Here is a 10,852-nt window from a genome sequence, read left to right on the forward strand (position 1 = left end):
TAAGTCAATTTAAAAGCATTAACCAACCCAAACTCCACCTGAAGCTCTATTGTGGGGCATTTCACATCCCAGGCTTCCCCGAAGTTTTAAGTTAAAGTTACACGCCCGAAGTCCAACTTCTGCTGGCCAAAAAGCGCAGTGAAAGAGCCTCAAACTCTTAGCTTTTCCAGGATGCCCTGTACCCTGCAGTCAAGCCAACTGTGTTATCCCTATTTACCGATAGGACAATGGCCCGCGTCCGAACCAAAGTGGGAGCACAACCTCCGGGCTCTGCGCTCTTGGCGGTCCAACCGCCGTTCTAGGATAATTTATAATATTTTTAGACAACAATCAACACTCAAAACAAGTGTATGACTGAGACAGGTCCAACCTCTTTAACCAAATTCAAACTACCACAAAATGACCAAATTCCCTATCACTCTAAATCCTGTTAGCAGTCCAACTGCTTTAATATTTTTTCAGCAGTCCAACTGCTTTAATCTTTTCCCAGCAGTCCAACTGCTTTAATCTTTTTTCCAGCAGTCCAACTGCTTTCTCTTTTCATTCCTTTATTCTCATTACTCAGTACTGTCACTTATACTTCATTATCATTACTTCAACCGGTAAACTTCATGAAAACTTCACCAAAATCAAAACAGACATTCACCAGTAATTTTCAGTGAGTAGACTTTCATTTTGTCATGTCCAATTCTGGCACACTTTGGAAAATTCAACAGGTATGTGCCTTACCTTTGGATAAGCCGGCTTGTCTCTCACTTCAGACCACTGACTCGTATCTGCCCATCTAATCACCACGGACCCCGGATCTCTCTACACCTCCACCAAAACCATTCCCCCTCTCTCACCGGACGAAGCCCCCAAATGTTAAGTTCACAGAATTGAGGAGGAAGACCAAAATAACCACCACTGATCCGGCCGGGTGCAATTAGACGGCATTTTAATGAATACACATATGCGGAGCCAATACTGTTCAGATTCAGTATTGAACTGCCTTACATCAAGAAGTCAAAGGCTTTATAGGAGGAAATAGTACAGCCCACCTCCTTCCTGTTGCTAGGCAAATAATACAGTATACGTCAACTCAAAACCACAATGACTTTAACACAGTTTGAAAAGATCATCTTCTCGTCTCGATCCCAGGTGTCTTCCTGTTGTCCCCGGACGCTCGCTTATCTGTCTGTCTGGGACATCAGGCACACTTTCTGCACAACCTGTCACTTACACCGGCACAATTTTGCAGTTGCAAGCAAAACATGATTAAACTTTCACCTAACTAAATGAGTCTACCTACAATGTGTGTGTATGTGGGTGTATGTGTGTGTCAACTTCTGCTTGCACTTTGTTTCACCCTTCACTTCATCAGCTAAGCCTCATAACCTTTCCACCAGACAGAAGGCCAGCCTGTACTGAACCTATGTGTGTGTGTATGTGTTTATGTCTGCACATACACGCTGCACCTTAATTGACCTCAACTTAAGCAACCAGGCTAAGGCCATCCTGTGTGTAATGATCTTGACTTCTATGTAAAATGTATAAAACAAATGTTTCAATCTAATACAACTACTTGAAGCATAATCAAAACTTAGTCAAAGATAAATGCATAATAAAACACCCTGCTCTTAACTTGCACTTAGACTCTGCTTTCGGTTTCACTTCTGCAGAAGCATGCTCTGCAAGCCCTGGTTTCCTGTCAGCCTGCAACTCAGCCTCTCACTCACCGAAAGGCACAGAATGTAATACCAATATTAATAACAAATGGAATGCTAATTCTAATTATAAAAATAGCAACAAATAATAGCAGTAAAATATCTTTCTCCTTTCAACAGCCAAGAAAAAGACATTTGTTATACTACTCGTTACACCTGAGTGGCAGTGGATTTTGTGGATAAGCCATCTGTTCTTATCGGACAACCCTGTTGAGATTGTGGATTCATAGAGTCAGCACCTTGTCATCTTCATTATTCATAGTCAGGAGGTCAAGTCCATCCCTCTTAACGTGACATCCTCCATTACATGGTCCTTCGAGCCGGATCTTCAGTTTCACAGGCAAGATGGCCATTCCCTGTTCCACCACCTCCGGTGTCAGAAATTCCTGCTAGTGCAGCAGCCTCAGCTCCTTTCAGATGTACGTCACCTTATCAGTACAGTCAGCTTCCTGTGACTGAACAGGTCAGGAAAATTAAGGTGAAGGACGAGTATGGCCCTGGAGCATGTGTGAAGAGGCAGGTCACCCCTGAATATGCAGAGCCATACACCTTTCAGCACCAAGAACCAGAAAGTTTCCGGGAGATGACTGGGGACCCGCCTCGCTGGCCTCCAGCTGATTCCAAAGCCTGGAGGAAATATGGTCAGCACGAACCTCTACCGAGTACAGAGACCGTGTACCGGGGACCAACACCACACATTCCATACTTCACGTCTGATGACCCCAGCCAGTTCGCTCGTTTGCGAATGGCCCTTGACAATATCCTGCCTCACGATGCAACTGAACGTTTCAAATACCAGATCCTAGTCGATCACCTCAAGTTGGAAGACGCCCTCCTGATTGCCGATTCCTACAGCAATAGCCGCTACCCATACAGCCAGACCATGTCATCTCTGATAGAGCTGTATGGTCAACCTCACAAACTTGCCCTGCAGCGGATCACCGACGTGTTGTCGGAGTCTCCGGTACGGAGTGGCGACAGCCGAGCGTTCCGTCTTTTCGCCCTTAAAGTGAGAGCTCTCGTGGGAATGTTGGAACAGCTTGGGAAAGAGGGGAGAGCAGAACTAGAGTGTGGGTCACACGTCACCAGACTGCTGTCCAAACTGCCACACAGTCTTCGAGCGCAGTTTAAGCGGTTCATCGATCCTCTTCAGACACCCATCCCAACCTTAGCAGATTTGGCAGAGTGGCTTGAATATGAAGTCCGCATCCAAGATGATGATGTGTATTTCCATCATCCTCAGCAACCTCGAGAGCCACGTGTGGATCATGGGAAGGGTGCCAGACCCAAGCAGAGATCTGCAGCGGCAACCACAACCGTCTTATTGGGCTACGACCCTCCCGCTAAAGGCCCAGAGCCTCCAAAACAGGCATCACATCCAGTTTCCAAAGCGGGAAGACAAAGAAATTCTGCCCCTTCTGTAATAATCTTCAGCACTATTTCAATCAGTGCACAGATTTCAAGAAGCTCAATACAGAGCAGAAGTTGTCTTGGATTCAGACAGGCAAGCGGTGCTGGAGATGCGGAAGGGACCATCCAGAGGCGCAATGCTACCTGAAAGCTAGGTGCCAGCAATGCAATCAGGTGCATTTGGAGATACTCCATGAGGTTAATGCATCACGATCCAGAGGATCTGACAGACCGGCGGAGGAAGCTGTCCAACCCATCACGTACTACGTTGATCCAACCTGGGGGACCAGTTGTGTGCTACTGAAAATGGTCAGGGTGTGCCTCTATAACGGCAAAAGGAAGCTGGAGACATACGCCATCCTAGATGATGGGTCAGAGCGCACAATCCTTCTTCACAGTGCTGCCCAAGAGCTGGGCCTTCAGGGAAAGAGGGAGGAGTTGGCGCTTCGAACCATCCGACAAGACATTAGAACGGTGGCAGGACATTCCGTTTCCTTCTCTATAGCCTCCGCCACTGACCCTCGGAAACGGTTCCGGATCCAAAGAGCATTCACTGCCACTGAGCTTGGGCTCGCCAAACACTCACATCCAGCCGATGCACTGCAAAGGTCCTACCGCCACCTGCGAAGTCTTCCACTTCATTCGTTTCACCAAGCTCAGCCATTATTGCTGATTGGCTCTGACTACCCACATCTCCTGACTCCAGTAGAGCCTGTACATCTGGGACCACGGGGAGGACCAGCTGCACTCAAGACACGGCTGGGTTGGACTCTGCAGGGTCCAGCCAAGGTTCTTCTACATCAAGCCTCCACTCCTCAGTGTCTACTCACAAGCACCCTGACTCCCAGTGCTGAACTTCTCAGTAATGTAGCCAAGCTCTGGCAGATGGACGTTCTCCCATACCAGAATGAGAAGGTGGCCACACGTTCAAAACAGGATACCATGGCTGTCAAGACGCTAGAGGAGAAGACCATTAGAGTGGAGGTGGATGGTATCAACCAATATGCCACCCCGTTGCCGTGGAAAGAGGAACCAGTCCCGCTTCATTCCACTAAGGACTCTGTCCTGGGTCACCTGCGAGCCACGGAGAAGCGCCTCCTGAAGGAGCCTGTACGAGCAGCCACCTATAACCAGGAAATTCAGAAGCTGGTGGATGCAGGCTATGTGAGTAAACTGACCAGCGCAGACATGGAGATAGATGACAGCAGCTGGTACATACCACACCACATGGTTCATCATAATGGCAAGGATCGCATTGTCTTCAACTGTTCTTTTGTGCACAGTGGAACCAGCCTGAATCAGCATCTCCTAGCTGGTCCTACCCTGGGCTCGACGCTCCTGGGTGTGTTACTTCGCTTCCGGGAATATCCCATTGCGGTAAGCAGCGACATCAAGGGGATGTTTCATCAGGTCCGCCTCTTGACTCAGGACAAGCCTTTCCTCCGTTTCCTCTGGAGAGATATGGATCGCACGAGGCAACCAGATGTCTACGAATGGCAGGTGTTGCCTTTCGGGACGACATGCAGCCCCTGCTGTGCCACCTATGCTCTGCAGCGGCACGTTCTGGATCACAGCAGCCCCAGCGAAGATACCCGTCACACAGTGGAGAAATGTTTCTATGTTGACAATCTCCTCCAGAGCTTTGCATCATTTCCCGAAGCCCAGCAACTGGTTAACAAAATCCAGCAGTTGCTACTCACCGGTGGCTTCGAATTATGACAGTGGGCTTCCAACTACCCAGAACTCATCAGTCATATGCCACCTGGATTAGTCTCACAGAGCAGTGAACTGTGGCTTTCCCCTGATGGGACTGATGTACCAGAGCGGACGCTGGGCCTGCAATGGCACTGTCAGTCTGACGAGCTCAGATATCAGATTCGGCACACTGAGCAGTTGGGGGAGCCCACAATGCGCAACATCTATCGGGTTCTGGCCAAGCAGTATGATCCACTTGGCCTCCTCATCCCTTACACCACTCGGGCCAAAATCCTGGTGCAGCATCTCTGGCGGAAAAGGAGAGACTGGGATGATCCGAATCTGCCGACCGGCCTGCTGCAGCTGTGGCACTCATGGGAAGGTGAATTGATTCAGCTTCCTGATGTCTCCCTGCCACGTTGTTATGTGCAGCCAGAGACAGACCTATCCCTTTGCAAGCAGAGCATCCACATCTTCTCCGATGCATCTGAGAAGGCATATGGAGCTGTAGCCTACCTTCGGACAGAAGATCATAAGGGGGGAATCCAGGTAGCCTTCCTAGCCGCCCGATCTCGAGTTGCTCCCGTCCGTCAACAGTCCATTCCGAGGTTGGAGCTCTGTGCTGCTCATGTGGGAGCCCAGCTTGCTGCCGTTCTCAAGAGGGAACTCACCCTTCGTATCTCAAGCATTGTCTATTGGACCGACTCCACTACAGTCCTGAACTGGCTCCAATCCCAATCCTGCCGCTACAAGGTCTTTGTGGGCTCTAGAGTCGCAGATATTCAAGAGCTAACTGAAGGGGGCCTGTGGAGATATGTCAGATGAGGCGACAATCCTGCCGACGACATCACTCGAGGATTAATGCTCTCGCAGCTCACCACTCATCATCGGTGGTGCCGGGGCCCACCTTTTCTCTGGCAGACAGCATCATACTGCCCAGAGCTCCCGAACCATGTTTCCCTTGATGATTCATCAGAGCTGCGGAAGGAGAGCTTCTGTGGAAACATCACTAGAATATCTGATCCACATCTACCTGATGTTGGTTCTTTCAGTGGCTTCCAGGCCTTGCTGGAAGCTTACGTTCGAGCCGTCCATGGGACAGCTGCTGACTCGACACCCACAGCAGAGGATTACAAGCAAGCGGAGTTAGCACTCCTCCGGAAGGTACAGAAGGACAGTTTTCCTGAAGATTTTGTTCGGCTGTCATCTCACAAACCGGTAGCTGCCAGCAGTCGCTTACTTGCCTTAGCTCCTGAGTATGACCCAGAGGCTCAACTGATTCGTGTAGGGGGGCGGCTTTGCAGATGTGAAACCCTCAGTCAGGACATCTTGCATCCTGTTGTTCTTGACCCTCATCATCCTATCACAAAGCTCATCATCCAGGATTGTGATCACCAGCTTGCTCACTCGGGCTCCGAGAGGGTCTTTGCTGAGCTCCGGCGCAGATTCTGGATACTTCGGGGACGAGAGGCCGTCCGGAAGCACCAGTACAACTGTCCTGAATGCAAGAGGTGGCGCAGCCAGCCAGTCATTCCCAAGATGGCTGACCTTCCCTCATCCAGTTTAAGACTTCATCGCCCAGCCTTCTATTCGACTGGGGTGGACTGCTTTGGCCCATACCTTGTCAAGATGGGGCGGCGTACAGAGACGGTGGGGGATCATCTTCAAAATGCCTAACGACCCACGCAGTTTACCTTGATCTGCTTGCCAGCATGGACACTGACTCATTCCTGATGGGACTACGTCGTTTCATCTCGAGACGTGGGAAGCCTTTCGAACTACTGTCAGATCAAGGTACCAACTTCAGAGGTGGTAGTTCTGAACTCCAGGAGGCTTTCAATGCACTCGGCCCAGCTCTGAAGTCACAGTTGGCCAGCCAGCAGATTCATTTTCGTTTCAATCCTCCACAGGCTCCACATTTCGGTGGTTCCTGGGAACGGGAAATTCGTTCCATCAAGTCTGCGCTGCATACCATTCTAGGCTCGCAGCATGTCACCGAGGAAGTCTTTAGGACGATACTCAGCGAGGTAGAGAGCATCATCAACTCTAAGCCGCTAGGTTATGTCTCCTCAGACATAGCAGATGCTGATCCAATCACTCCCAACATGTTGTTGATGGGGCGGCCTGATTCCAGTATGCCACAGGTCGTCTACCCAGAAGCAGAACTCCTGAGCCGTCATAGGTGGAGGCAGTGTCAAGCCTTGGCGGATGAATTCTGGATCCACTACATCCGTAATTATCTACCTTCACTCCAGGTGCGGCACAAATGGCAGCAGGAACGAGATGAGTTGACTGTTGGCACTATCGTTCTCATTGTGGACCAGCAGCTCCCTCGTGCCCTATGGCCAGTTGGTAAGGTCATCCAAGTCATCCCTGGAGCAGATGGCAGGGTTCGGACCGTTCAGATACAGGTTGGAGACAAGACATATACACGACCAGTGGCACGACTTATCAGACTTCCAGCTCTTCCACCGGAGTCTACTGCCTGACCTTCCTGAGTGAAGTGCACCTTTGCTCCGCAAAGTTGGGGGCGGCTGTACAAAAGGCCTGCCAGTCGGCGGAACTGACGAACAGAGCCACATCTGCCGAGTAAATACATCAGCATACAGCTGCCGACCAGCCAATGAGCGGTGAGGCAACCCATCCTCTTCACCAATCAGAGGACACAATTCTACCTCATCATTACGCACACACCTCGACGCAGAGAGTTCGGTCGGAGCTGCAGGTGTGGAGAGTCAGCAGAGTTTCACTCACCGTGTGGATTTTCGTTCCTTCTAATGCTGTTAGCGGTGTGCGTCCATGAGACTGTAAGTTTCTGTGTTGTATCCTGTTTGTTCTTTGCTGCGGCCATTATCCACCCTTGTTCAAATCCTTGGCGCACACTTTGTTACCGAATGTTACTGCCGTTTACTGCGAAGCAGCCTCTGCCGTGCGGTCATTAAGGGACCGTCACTAATTTCTCATGTTAGCTCTAGTGTAAAGTGCCTAGTTAGGATTTAAGTAAATAGTAAGATTAGCATTTGTTGATACTCTCTTACTTTGGTTGAATGTTTCACTACTCAGTATTGTTTGTATTGTTGTATTACACATTTAATTCACTCTGTTCACATAATTATATAAGACTTTTATGTTCAGAAACCACACCATCACTTCACCACACGGCATATAGCATTTTACAGCCTGTTAAATCCCCTCACTCACATTATGGATGTGTACCTCGGCTTCGTGTTAAATAAATGAGTGAACGACATATACCTGAGTGGCAGTGGATTTTGTGGATAAGCCATCTGTTCTTATCGGACAACCCTGTTGAGATTGTGGATTCATAGAGTCAGCACCTTGTCATCTTCATTATTCATAGTCAGGAGGTCAAGTCCATCCCTCTTAACGTGACATCCTCCATTACATGAGTCATTAAAAAACATAATGGTAACATGATCGGTCACAAGTTAGTAGAAGGTCCTTAGTTCCTCTTGTATGGCTCTTTTCTGATGTCTGAATCATCTTATGCCTATGTGAAGTTCTTACTTTACCATAGCAACCATCTCTTGTCCTCTGGTCAGGCCTGTAGAGGCAGCAAGAGAGCGACAGAAAGTTTTCCCTAGCACCAAGATGTATGTGTTTTCTGGTTAGCAGAGTGAGCCTTAAATTTCTCTACTTTTTAGTCCAGGGAGACCGTCCCCCTCAAATTCCTCAGACGACTTCTTTCTGTCTCTTCTAGTGTCAGTGTGTATGATTCCACTTTCAACACGATATTCTTCAACACATTTTTAAACACTAGATACTAGATTCCACATTTTTGTGGAGCAAAAGATAGGATATTAATGTGTGATATTACATAAAACATTAATGTGTGATTAAAAAATGATATAGATTGTGAAATGTAAAGTAATGGGGTATATAAACATTAAAGAAAAAAATATTAGCACTCAGTCTCAGCACAGTCTTGTAAACCTTCCCTTCTACGCTCGCTGCTATATTTTCATCACAAATCACCAATGACACTCATCTCCACCTGCTCCACCCTGCATACTCTCTTTATTTCTCTTTTTCTCTCTCTGGTGTTTTGACTCCAGGTATTTAAACTCCTGTTTAAACTGGTGTCTCCAGTTTTTTCACTTATCATCATCTTAGATTCAGTGTGCAATATTTGCCAAATCCACTTCTCCAAATTTGTGTTAGTGCCTCGATACGGGCCAGCACCAAAAACCAAAGAACACATTCTGCTGTTCTCTGACAAAATAGCTCCAAAACAAATAATCAATATGTTTCTATGAAGAATATCAATGATTAACAGTGTAAAACAGGGTTAAATTCTTCTTTCTCTCTGCAAATTCTCACAACGGAGGTTCTCTCTTGCTTTCAATGTCAGGAGATCAAAACCTTCTCCAATATTAAGCACCTCATTCAATCAGATTACTCTAAATAAGTAAACAATTTTTTTCATTTACATTTTGACATGATGAACAAATAAAGATGAATGTAATAGGATTGAATTTCTGACAGCAGTAAATAAAAATCGTCCCTGAGCTCGGTATGTTTGTGACTCTGAGATGGAGGTGAAATCTGTGAACCTGGGCTGTGGTTTACTGCTCTCTTCCTGTCACAAACACTGTTTGACATCTGTTCATCTGTTGGTTTTTGTTCAGGCTGCAGGGATCATTTCTCACTGTGGGTATCTTCCTTAACACAATTACAGTAGTAGGTGGCTGAATGATCAGGTTTGACTTTCTCTATCTTCAACTCACAGCTATTCTGTTTTTTGGCAACTAAGAAATCATTTTCTTGAGGGTGACCGTAGCGATCGCGTACTCCACAATTATTTGTATAAATTCGCAGAATTACTCTAAATGTTCCTTTATTTTTCTTCTGGTACCAGAATCCATACTCAGTCCCATAACACTGCTCAGTCCCTCCACAGCTGAAGGAGACACTTTCTCCAACTCTCCTGGTCAATGTTAAATCGTCCTGAATCAGCTGTTCTGCTGCCATGGTAACCAGTGCTGTAGAGACACAGACAGATAGATGAAGGTTAGTGTGACAGTGTTTGTTACAGGTTGACTTTGTTGGCTCCTGATTGGCTGGAAACACTCACCTGAACACAGACAGCACAGAGCAGCAGCTGGGAGGAAAAGCATTTTGTGCAGTGGTGTTTCCTCTGGTGAACCTGGGGAGAAGTGGCGCTCTGATGCAGCTGAGGCCAAACAAGGACGAGCTGTGAGATCAGACGAGGGCCACGTGGTTTCTAACAGGTCCTCAAAGCTCCCATCAGCCCCTGCGGCCCACAGATAAGACTGCTGCTGCTGATTGACAGCTCAGCTGAAGCTGCTGTGTGGTTTCATCGTCTTCATTTCAATCTGACAGCAGATCCAAAAATCTGGGTCACATGATGCAGAAACACTCAAACACATTCATGTTCCCACAAACACATTCAGGCTGCTGTGAATTTAGTAACACACACTGTTATCTGTTGTTTAACAGCTGTGATGAAAACACTAAATATACAAACCAAATATAACTTAACTATAAATAAATATACCTGTAAAAATTAAGATGGTGGAAAAATAATTTAAACGTTCATAAATTGACAACAAAGGACTTCAAAAACTAAAATCACATATGACACCATTTACAGTTAAAATCATTTTTTAAACAAACACATGTGGTTCGGTTGTGTGTTTAAAATATGTGCACACTGTGGTTCTTTCCCACATCTTCTAATGTGTTTTGTTCCAAGTTGGTTTCAGACTGAAGGATTCATTAAACCCTTTTTAAGAATCATTCAAAATGATGATCATCAATGATAATATCTATAAACAGTAATAAAAACAGGGCTGTGTTTTACGTCAGCTTCAGCTTCATTTATTTGTACCCATGGTTCGATTTCATTTGCAGTAGGCAGTCATCCACCTTTACATACACATTTACACAACAGTACAAAAGTACTTTTGATTCATGAAAGAGAAATAAGACAAATGTTGCCTTTGTATCATCTCTGATATAGAAGGTATCATTTGAAGATGTGAGTGAAGGACACAAAT

The sequence above is a fragment of the Oreochromis aureus genome, linkage group 18 (genome assembly GCF_013358895.1).
Source record: "Oreochromis aureus strain Israel breed Guangdong linkage group 18, ZZ_aureus, whole genome shotgun sequence".
NCBI lineage: Eukaryota > Metazoa > Chordata > Actinopteri > Cichliformes > Cichlidae > Oreochromis > Oreochromis aureus.